The sequence below is a fragment of the Apium graveolens genome, chromosome 4 (assembly GCF_009905375.1).
Source record: "Apium graveolens cultivar Ventura chromosome 4, ASM990537v1, whole genome shotgun sequence".
NCBI lineage: Eukaryota > Viridiplantae > Streptophyta > Magnoliopsida > Apiales > Apiaceae > Apium > Apium graveolens.
Genome location: NC_133650.1, coordinates 41,021,030 through 41,032,983, shown reverse-complemented (window position 1 = coordinate 41,032,983; position 11,954 = coordinate 41,021,030). Strand labels below are relative to the sequence as shown.

At 39.3% G+C, this 11,954-nt stretch overlaps 1 non-coding gene across 1 annotated transcript; it reads right to left on the bottom strand.

Annotated features, from left to right (window-relative positions):
* Nucleotides 1-854: 854 nt before the first annotated feature.
* On the bottom strand, nucleotides 855-961 carry LOC141722014 (small nucleolar RNA R71). Its single transcript, XR_012575051.1, has one exon. It is a non-coding gene; the product is annotated as a small nucleolar RNA R71 (small nucleolar RNA).
* Between the last annotated feature and the right edge of the window lie 10,993 nt (nucleotides 962-11,954).

The following is an 11,954-nucleotide window of genomic DNA, read 5'->3' as shown; positions in this document are numbered from 1 at the left end:
ACAGCCATTCTTTGAAATTGACATATTGATCCTTTGTGAAGACTGAAACCATTTCATTGTTGGATATCCAATGTTGTTTATGATTTTGTTTATTGCTTTACATTGTTTATTATGTTATTATGTTAGAATTGGATTGTTTTATAAAATTGTGGACCAGATTCGTGGTCATACCAGATTGGTGGTCAAGTTAGGCCAATGTGTGCCTTGGATCCAGTAATTAGAGCAAAGATGTATGCCTTGCTCGGGGTTAGTGCGTGACTAATCAGCAGCCTAACCTTGGTTTTTAAAAAGAAAATATAATATCCAATTTTAAATCATTATTCATTGTTCACTTGATATCATAACCCTTTTCACTTGATGGTCATTATTCTCAGTCTTGTCATTATGACTTGCTGAGCTAGTTAGCTCATTTGTGCGATGTTGTTTATGTTCTTTTCCAGTTAAGAAGGAACCAGTTGGTAGCAAGGATCCCCAATCCAGTGCGAGAGCTAGGGGTCCAGGTTGATCGAGTTAAGCTAGCTGGAAGCTTTCGAGATAGTTTAAGTTGTAAAAGTTTGTAATAATGTTTAATGTTCAGTTCTAAGTTTGAATAGTTGGGATTTGGACGTTATAATATAAAGTGTGTATGTGGCTTGTGTACATACTTTAACCTGTTGCGGTCCGTGATAGTTAGTAAGTAGGGTCACTGCATATTATTATTATCTTTATTATTATTATAGGCAGGTTATAAATAAGGTGTGTGTGTGTGTGGACCCCAAACTTCTGACCCGGGTTTGGAGGGCGCCACAATCACCACTTGGGAAGATCTTGCTCAAAATTTTCTCACTAAATTCTTCCCCATGGCAAAGACTGCTGCAATCAGGAATGCTCTTACCCAGTTTGCTGCGCAAACTGGCGAATATCTGTGTGAGGCTTGGGATCGATATAAGGAGATGCTAAGGAAGTGCCCACACCATGGCATGCCTAATTGGATGATTATCAACTGTTTCTATAATGGATTGGGTGCTACTTCTCGACCCATATTTGATGCAGCATCAGGAGGAGCCTTGTGGGCTAAGAGCTACGATGAAGCTTATGAACTTATTGAACTGATGGCTGCTAATGAGTTCCATAATCCTTCCCAGAGATCGACTTAGGGAAAAGTAGCAGGAATTCTGGAGTTGGATGTAGCAACTGCTATCGCTGCCCAACTTAAGGCTTTAATGATGAAGGTGGACACATTGGAGAATTATGGAGTTAATCAAATCACTAGTGTCTGTGAGCTTTGTGCCGGTGCCCATAAGACTGATCAGTGTGCAATTTCTAATGAATTAACTCAGTTCGTGAGCAACTTCCAGCGATCACAGCAACCGGTGCCAGCCTCCTATCATCCTAATAACCGCAGTCATCCTAATTTCAACTGGAGCAACGGTCAGAATACGGTTCAACAGCCTTTTCAGCAGTATCTAACTAAGCAGTATAACCCTTTTGGTTTTCAGCAACCGTAGTATGCACCTAGACAATAACTCCAGATGCAACAAGCTAATGAAAAATCTGAATTAGAAGAGTTGAAGCTTATGTGCAAGAGTCAAGTTGTTTCTATCAAGACCTTGGAAAATCAAATAGGGCAAATTGCCAATGCCTTGCTAAATCGTCAACCTCGTACATTGCCTAGTGACACTGAAGTTCCAGGAAAGAGGGAAGCTAAGGAGCAGGTAAAGGCAATCACTTTGAGGTTTGGGAAGGTTGTCAATCCCGAACAAACTCAAGAGTTAACTAAAGAAGCTGGGGCTGAGAAAATGCAAAGCAACAGGATGAAGAAGTGGAACCAAGGAAGACTACTGTTGAGCACACTCTGCCTGAGGGTAATACAGGGGAGAAATGGATCTATCCTCCACCGCCTTTCCTAAGCGTCTGTAGAAGAAAAAGCTGGAAAAGCAATTTGAGAAGTTTCTGGAGGTGTTCAAGAAACTTCATATCAACATACCTTTTGTCGAGGCTCTCGAGCAGATGCCTAGTTATGCAAGGTTTATGAAAGGTATTCTCTCTCAGAAGGTGAAGCTAGATGATTTAGAGACTATCGCTCTCACGGAGGAATGCAGTGTTGTGCTGCAACAAAAGTTACTTCTGAAGCTTAAAGATCCAGGAAACTTCACTATTCCATGCACTATTGGAAAAGTGTCTTTTGACAGATGCTTATGTGACTTGGGAGCTAGCATCAATCTGATTCCCTTGTCAATTTTCAAGCAGTGGGACTTACCAGATCCCAAACCAACTTATATGACCTTGCAGTTGGCCGACCGTTCTATTACATATCCGAGAGGTATTGTGGAAGATGTCTTGGTCAAGGTTGATAAACTCATCTTTCCTGATGATTCTGTAATTCTTGATTTTGAGGAGGATAAGAAGATTCCCATAATCTTAGGAAGACCTTTCTTGGCCACTGGCCGGACCTTGATAGATGTGTAGAAGGGTGAGCTTACAATACGAGTGCTAGATCAGGATGTGACTGTTAATGTGTTCAATGCTATGAAATTTCCAACTGATAATGAGGAGTGCTTAAAAGTGGAGTTGGTCGATGCGGTGGTCACATCGGAACTTGATCAATTTCTAAGGTCTGATGCCTTAGAAAAAGCCTTATTGGGGAATTCATATAGTGAAGATGACGAAGGTGAAGAGCAATTGCAGTATTTGAATGCTTCTCCCTGGAAGAGGAAGATTGATATGACTTTTGAATCTCTCGGAATGGAGGAATTGAACAAAGCTCCTAAACACCTCAAGCCTTCTATTGAGGAAGCCCCCTCTCTTGAGCTTAAGCCTTTACCTGAGCATTTGAGGTATGCGCTTTTAGGTGATGCATCTACTCTACCTGTTATTATTGCATCTGACCTTTCAGGTAATGATGAGAAAAAACTTTTGAGGATTCTGAGAGAGTTCAAATCGGCAATTGGATGGACTATAGTAGATATCAAGGGGATCAACCTTTCATACTGTATGCATAAAATTCTGCTAGAGGAAGGTAGCAAGCCTACAGTCGAGCAGCAATGAAGACTTAATCCTATCATGAAGGAAGTAGTGAAGAAGGAAATTCTGAAGTGGCTAGATGCAGGGATTATCTATCCTATCTCTGACAGTTTATGGGTAAGCCTGGTTCAATGTGTACCAAAGAAAGGTGGAATTACTGTGGTAGAAAATGAGAAGAATGAGCTTATTCCGACAAGGACAGTCACGGGGTGGAGAGTCTGCATGGACTATCGGAAGATGAACAAAGCCACTAGGAAGGACCACTTCCCATTGCCCTTCATTTATCAGATGCTTGACAGGTTGGCCGGTCATGAGTATTACTGTCTTCTGGATGGCTATTCAGGTTACAATCTGATTTGTATCGCTCTAGAAGATCAGGAGAAGACTACCTTCACTTGTCCATTTGGTACTTTTGCCTTCAAACGAGTTTCTTTTGGTCTGTGTGGTGCACCAGCCACATTTCAGAGATGTATGATGGCCATCTTTTCTGACATAATTGGCCAGAATGTGGAGGTGTTCATGGACGACTTCTCAGTCTTTGGCGATTCTTTTCATGAATGCTTGCAGAATCTGGGACACGTTCTCAAGGGGTGTGTTGAGACTAATCTGGTTCTCAATTGGGAGAAATGTCATTTTATGGTGCGTCAAGGCATTATTCTCGGGCACAAGGTTTCTAATAAAGGCCTAAAGGTGGACAAGCCCAAGGTGGGGGTCATTGAGAATCTTCTCCCACCAATTTCTGTTAAGGAAATTTCTCGAAAATTTTAAAGCCTTTGTACAGTCTGTTAAAGAAAGATATTCCTTTTAAATTTGATGATGAGTGCCTTGCAGCTTTTGAGACATTGAAGAAGAGTTTAATCACGACACCTGTCATAACTGCACCTGATTGGAATGAGCCGTTTGAGATGATGTGTGATGCAAGTGACTACGTAGTTGGAGAAGTTCTTGGGCAGAGAAAGAACAACATATTTCATATGGTCTACTATGCTAGTAAGACTCTAAATGGTGCTCAACTGAATTACACTACTATGGAGAAAGAACTTTTAGCTATTGTCTATAGTTTTGAGAAATTTCGTTCTTATCTACTTGGGACTAAGGTGATAGTTTTCACTGATCACGCTGTCATTCGATATCTCATCTCAAAGAAGGACTCGAAGCCTAGATTGATTTGATGGGTTCTTTTGCTCCAAGAATTTGAACTAGAGATCAAGGACAGAAAAGGAACTGAAAATCAAGTTGCTGATTATCTATCGCGTTTAGAGAATCCTAATGCTACTTCATTGGATAAGACATTGATAAATGAGTCTTTTCCCGACGAGCAGCTGTTTGGAGTGCAAGAAGACGAGCCGTGGTTTGCAGACATTGTGAACTACCTTGTGAGTAATATCATGCCTCCCGACTTATCTTATGCTCAAAGGAAGAAGTTTCTTCATGAAGTGAAGTGGTATATGTGGGATGAGCCATTTCTTTTTGCCAAGGAGCTGACCAAATCATCAGGAGATGTTTTTCTTACATCAAAATGGGGGGAATCTTGCAATATTACCACTCAACGGCTTATGGAGAACATTATGGTGGAAAAAAGACAGCAGCTCGTGTTCTTCAAGCAGGGTTCTTTTTGCCAACATTATTTAAAGATGCTCATCAGTTCATTTTGACATGTGATCAATGTCAGCGTGTGGGTAATATGTCTAAGAGGGATGAGATGCCTCTTAATGTGCTTCTCGAGGTTGAGGTCTTTGATGTTTGGGGAATTGAATTCATGGGGTCATTTGTCTCATCTTGTAACAATCAATATATCTTGTTGGCGGTTGATTATGTGTTGAAATGGGTTGAAGTTAAGGAATTTCCAACAAATGATGCAAAAGTGGTGCTTAATTTTCTTCACAAACAAATATTCACAAGGTTTGGAACTCTAAGAGTCATAATCAGTGATGAGGGGTCGCATTTTTGTACTCGCAAGTTCACTTTAATGATGAAAAGGTGTAATGTGAATCATCGCATTGCTACGGCTTATCATCCTCAGACAAATGGTCAAGCTAAGGTATCTAACAGAGAGATCAAGCGCATTTTGGAGAAAGTGGTATGTCCATAAAGGAAGGATTGGTCTTTGAAACTTGATGAAGCTGTTTGGGTGTATAGAACAGCATTTAAGACTTCATTGGAATGTCTTCGTTTTAGTTGGTGTATGGTAAGGGGTGTCATTTTCCTGTGGAGCTCGAGCATAAAGTATATTAGGCTTTGAAGAAATTGAATCTGGACTTGGATGCAGCTGGAAAGAAGAGGATGCTTCAGTTGAATGAACTTGACGAATTTTGACTTCAAGCTTATGAGAACAACAAGATGTATAAAGAGAAAGTCAAGAGGTGGCACGATCGGGGTCTAGTGCTCAAGAAATTTGTTCCAGGGCAACAAGTTCTTTTATTTAACTCTCGTCTCCGTCTTTTTCTTGGAAAGTTAAAGTCAAGATGGTCAGGGTCCTTCATAATCAAAACTGTGTTTCCACATGGTGCGGTGGAAATTTTTGAAAATGATCTGGGCCAAGCATTCAAGGTAAATGGTCAACGGTTAAAGCAGTATTATGGTGACACGGCAACCCGCGAGGTGGTTAGTGCCATTTATTTATCCACTTGATCTCAAGATACTACGTCGAGCTAGCGATGTTAAAGAAGCGCTTCTTGGGAGGCAACCCAAGTTTGTTGTACATTAGTAAGTAGAGGAAGCAAGAAGAAAAGAGAAAATCACAAAAAAATGGAAAAAATTCAAGTCTGACTACAGAAGCTTGGCGCGCCCACGCTGTCCCAGTGCGCGCTCGCGCCATTTACATAGAAGCACGACACGCCCGCACTGTTACAGCGCGCAGCCGCGCCGGTTTGGCAGAAGTAGCGCGCGTCCGCACCGTCCCAGCGCGCGGCTGCGCCGTGTCCCGACTCTGGAAAAAAATAAAAGGCAGTTTAAGGGGGGAAAACGGGAATTTTGTCCCAAAATCAATTCCCAACCGGATTTTACTCCCCCACATCCCATAATTCCATCTCCAAATCAAACCCATTACTCCCATTATTCCCATAATCAAATCCCACTTCTCTTCCATATCTAATTCTCTTTTCACCACCTATATATACATACACCCCATACATAAACTTCTTTACCAATTCACAAACTCTCAAACACAAATTCTCTCTCAAACATAACTCTTATTCTCTCTAATCAATTTCCATAGCACCCAAGAGACAAGGAACGGAAGTTGGAAGCAGCACCACCGATTCTTCAATTACGAGTGGTATAAGGCCCAGGTTTTCTACTCCTGAAGCTGAGGAGTACACGAGGCTTCTTTCGAAGCCAATCGTCAAGGAGCGAGGTTTTCTGCCATTAGGGAACGATGGTAAGCTTTTGGAGATGATTCTTGAGATGGGCTGGGTTTCTTTTTGTGAGGCACCAGCTACTGTGCCTATGAGTGTGGTTCGCGAGTTCTATACAAATGCCAAGGCCGAGAAGAATGGCTTTATTGTGGTGCAAGGGAGGATGGTGTAGTATAGTGCAGAGGCTATCAGGACTGTGATTGAGCAGCCCGTGAGGAAGCCCAAGCAGGATACCTGGAATGATAAGACGCCAGAGGACTTTGATCTGGATACAAGTATGTAACAAAGATCAAGTATATTTAATGAACTCTGTTACAATATGAACTATTGTTCTCTCAGTGATGAACAAATATCACTAAGAGCTACTAGGTTACAATGTATAATATTCTCGATAATGATAACACATATAGTGTAAACCTTAAGTCTGTGTTTATATAGTACACAGTTACAAAATATATTCTAATTGATATTGAATATAATTCTGTCTCCTAAAATATATCAATTAGATATCTTCTACAAGTCTTCTAGTCTTTTAACTTTTTTCATGCATATCTTCTTTGATTTTAGTCTCGATCTTCTCTTGTAAATCAGTCGCATTTCTTATCTGAAAGTCTTCCCGCACTTAAGTTCTGATATGTATCTTCTGACACCTTAAGTTCTGATATTAAGCTAGGACTTCAGTAAGTTCTGATTTCAGTAAGTCCTGATATATCCTATTGTTAAGTTCTGAAAACTAAACACAAATCATATTAGACATGACATCTCAAATATATCTAACAATCTCCCCCAACTTGTATATTATGCAAAATATACAAGTTAATAGATTTGATGACGTCAAAAACATTTAAGTACAAATGCAAATAAGAGTTTAACTAGATAACTAACTACAATTTACAGTCCTTGAAGCTTTTACTAATCTCACTGAGTCAATCTGAATCCAAAATGATTCTTGACAAAGTTTGATATCAGCTTTTCTTGTTTATTCCTCAGGACTTGAGCTATTATAGTCTTGACTTATTTCATCTCTTCATCTTGACTTCAAATCTGGTAGATTGCAGTTCTTAGAGCAGAAATATGGTTTCTTTCTAAACTATCACCCAGTCTTGTTACCTTTGGATGATAAGAATCTTCATTGTAGCATAGACATTTCTCTTTCAATATCACATCAAGTTTAGCAGAATCCTTCTTCACTGGAATTTCACTTCCATCATCTTCAATTATGTTTGGAATGAATTCTGTAACCCTTGAACCAGAAATTCTAGCTTTATCTCATATGGTCTTCATTATGAACTTTGACCATCTTCTGGTAATATCAGACTTTATCTCTAAAAGATAATAAAAGAATTGAAGTTCTTCAAGGATTTGTTCAGCACATCTGATTCTGACATTTGATATGTCCTTCCATCTTCAAGAAATAGAATCAGATTTTCCTTGACATTGTGCTTGTCATGAGCATCCAGTACCACTTGAACAGAGATAACCTTATCAAGGTGTTTCTGTGTAACATCTTCAAGAGATTTGTCAGTTAGCAAAAATTGATCTCTAGTAGCAACTTCAACTCCTGTCTTGATTTTAGCTTCATCAGAACCTAGTCCAGCCCTGTCTCTTGGTTCTCTAGCATTTAACCCAATAGTCATAAAATCAGACAATAATTGGCTTTTCTTTGGTTCTGATGGTTTGACATTTTTCCATAGAAGTTTCTTTTTGTCGGCTACTTTCATCTTGTCTAAATCAACTTGAGCTATGTTAGAGATTGATGTCTTGATGAATTTATCAGAACTTGTTGTTTCTGTTGTAGCATGTAGTTCTTCATTCTGAACAACTTGAGCTCTGTCAGAGGTTGTCTTGGATTCTTCAGAAATCTTCCTTCTTTCAAGAGTTTGAACATCTTCATCTTCAACAAGAGTATCATCTTGAACTTGAACCAGTTTGCACACAGGTTTTATCAGGATTTGAGGAATTTTCATCTCCTGTGGCTTTATTGGTTCATCAACTTTTCCCTTTCCTTTATCTTTGGGATCAATCTCAGTTTGTGATCTTGTCTTGGGCTTTGATGCCTCAGTATTTGACTTCTCCTTGATCACAATGCCTTTTTCCTTAGGCCTTGGAGGTTTCTTTGCAACAGAAGCTTTTGGCTTTAGATTTGTCTTTTCAGCTTTAAATTTAGCTTCTTCCTCCTTGAGATTTTCTAAATCTATTCCAAGATTATGTTTCAGAAATAATCTTCTAGCAATCTCTTCATCAAGTGTCTGAATATTGGGATCCTTGTAGTAGACAGTAGTTTGCTTTCCCTTGAGCTTCAGAGTTTGCAGAAACTTCTGAGAGTCTTGACTTCCACCTTGAATCAGAACATCAAGCTTTGTCATCAGACTTTGCTCATCAGAACTTGATATCAGATTTTGATTATCAGCACTTGCTATCAGATTTTGATTTTGAGCAGATTCAGAATTTGTCTTCTTCTGATTAGAAGATTTGCTTGCATCAGCAATTAGTTTCCTAGGAGAAACCTTGCTGCTTTGACCTTGACCTTGACCTTGACCTCTACTCTTATCAGAGTTTCCTGGTCATCACCTTTGTCATCCTTCTTCTTCAGTATCTGAGTGATTGAGCATTTGGACTTACTTACCTTCTCCCCCTTTTTGGCATCATCAGGTAGTAGGACAGAGAGAAAAAGTTCAACTGAAGATTGGATTTCATCCAATTGAGCTTTTTGAGAGGCTTAATTCTGTAGGACCTCAGAAATTTGGGCCTGTTGCTTCTCTTGAGCTTTTTCAATTGCTTCAACCTTCTCATGTATAGGTCTGATAAGTCTTGACTTGTCTAACTTGAGAGTCATATCTAGCTTTTCAGCTGACTCAAGAAGTTTATCAACCTTAGCATGAGTTTGAGAGTGTAGACCTTGAAGATTTTTGGTAGACAGAGCTGTGACTTTGAGTTGTGTCTTGAAATCAGAATTTGTGAGCAACTCATCAGCTTTTCCAATATGGTTTGTCAGTACTTTGGAGCTTGGAATGAAATCAGTTTCATTCCACTTCTTGGTCCACTCCACACCTCTGTGAGTAACTTCCCAAGGAATAGGTGCATCCTGTTCAACAAATTTTTGGATCAATGCCTCCTTTCCAAGAATAGGAGCTGGAGTACGTACTGAAACATTGTCTTCAGAACTGGAAGAAGAATCATTATCCTCTGATAGTACAAGAGTATGTGAGGCAACTAGAGATTCTGGAACAACTTCATCTAAATTCTGATCATCAGAATTTATCTTCAGAATATGAGTGGTTGGTATCTCAGCCTGTAGAATAGGAGAATTGACTGTAGATGGCTGAGCTGCTATGGTTGGAGCTTTCAGAAATAAAACAGTAGGAATAATCAGCCTTTGAAGGTCAATTTCAGGACTTAATCCTCAATCTTCAACTGTTATTTCTCTGACTGAAGAGACAGTAGGAGTGATCACTGTATCATTAGCAGTGTCTTTGGCTTGAGCTGGAGGTGGCAAAGATTCAATCACAATTGGCTTTGAGATCAGAGATTCCTGATCCCCTTCCTCAGCTTCAGTAGTATCATCAGATGGAGGCTTAGCCATGTGCCTTCATGCCCTCATTTTCTTTAATCTCCTTGATAGTGAAGGAGTTGCTTGATCTGCATCAGAACTTACAGTTTTCCTCTTCAAATTACCTGAACCCGCAACTTCATCTAAATTCTGATGGGTTGACCCTTCAGATTCTTGAGGTACAAGTTCTGATGCATGAACCTGTGCTTCTTCATCATCTGACTCATCCCTTAGAATCATCTTCCTTCTCTTTGGTGGAGGTTGAGGAATAAACTTTGCCCTCTTAGGCCTGGAAGATGAAGGTCTGATTGTAGGTGCTGATGGTTGTTGTTATGAGGATTGAGCTGGTTGGAAGTATGTTCTGATGGTAGGTTGAGTTAGTTGAGGTTGAGAGGTGGTTGGTTGTGTAGTGGTTGGAGGTACTGATGAAGGTTGGGTTGGTTGTACAACAGGATATTTAGCAGTATATGTGGCTGGGTCACAGTTTACTAAAAACTGTTTGACTGAATGTGGAATTTGGAGGGGTCTTAGCACAGTTTTCTTATTATCAGTAGATAATAAGTCAGTAAATGCTCTCTTAGCAAGTTTAAATGGTGAAATCAACTCACTTGCTAGTTGGGGTGCATCAGAGTTTCAAAAGTTGTAAATAAGTTGACATATCTAGCAAAATATACAGTATTTCTATATTATATCATCCTATCCCCTATGAATCCTAGTACAACAGTAGCATAATCAAAATGAGATTGAGTAACCAGAGCATACCCAATTTGCTAACTTAGGATAAGAATTGCATCAAAGTTTGAACATTTGTTTGCAAAAGTTCTGGTGATGTAGTCAAAGAAGAAACTCCATTCCCTCCTGATGTAGGGTCTCTTCAACTGCCCAAGCTTTGACAATTCTTGTCATAGCCCAGACTGGCCATTAGCTGTTGAAGATATGGCTCCTCAACTGTTGAATAAGTGCAATTTTCTGGCAATTGTAGTGCTTGGCGAACTATAGCCATAGTCACCAGATGTTCATCCTCCCCTGTTGTGAAAATAATACTAGGGGACCCTTTGCTCCACCATCATCATACACACCACTCCTCCAAAACTCCAGCACTTGAGTTCCTGAGAGAGATTGAGGTTGGGACAGTGCATACCCAATCTCGCTGTTAGCAAGGAAGTCCTAAATGAAATGAAGATCTGATGGGGCTTCATCCTTGCGGAGTATAGCTAAGTAGTTGTTAGGAACAAACTTAGCTCCATTGAAAACAATGTCTTTTGGTGCCATTTCTGTAAGAAATAAGTGAGAGAATAGAATGTGCACAAGGTGTTTGTTAAAAGGCCTGTAAGAAAATAGCTTCAGAGAATATTAGTGAGAAAGAGAATAAGAGAGATTAGAGAAAGAAAAGTAGGTAAAAGATTATAAAATCTTTTAACTCCCATATATATAATCTCTTTTTGACAACTGTTATGATTGAAGCATAACAGACTTTAGACACCTGGCAGCATATCATTAGTCAAAACATTATTAGTGGGAACGAGTAATAAGCAGTAATAAATGTGCACATACAGTGTTTCAAGGAAAACACGCTTCCCACTTACTAAATGATTATGGCTATTTTTATCTCACCTAATTATATTCTGATAAAATATGACCGTTACAGTATTTACCAAAAATAAGTCAAGTAAATAAATAATGCCACGTAAGCATCAGAGTTTGCATCAGGATTTAATATCAGAACTTGACTATTATCAGATTTTAACGTTAATCAGAACATGGCTTCTGTCCTCAAAAAGTGAATGTTTGTATCTGTGATTCTTCATACAAATACTGACTTGTTTCTTCAGAGTTTAATCATCAGAACTTCCATCAAAACTTGTCCTCGGAATTTATGCATATGACACTTAACTGTTTGTATAAAATAACTTAATCACCACAGTAATTTTCATCATTCAGATGGAGAGATGGTGTGTGCATTAGCAAAATATCAGATAAAGATTAAAGTCTGATAAACTTCAGTACATCTTAGAAAAAAGGCATAACTAAGAAAAGTGCTTAAA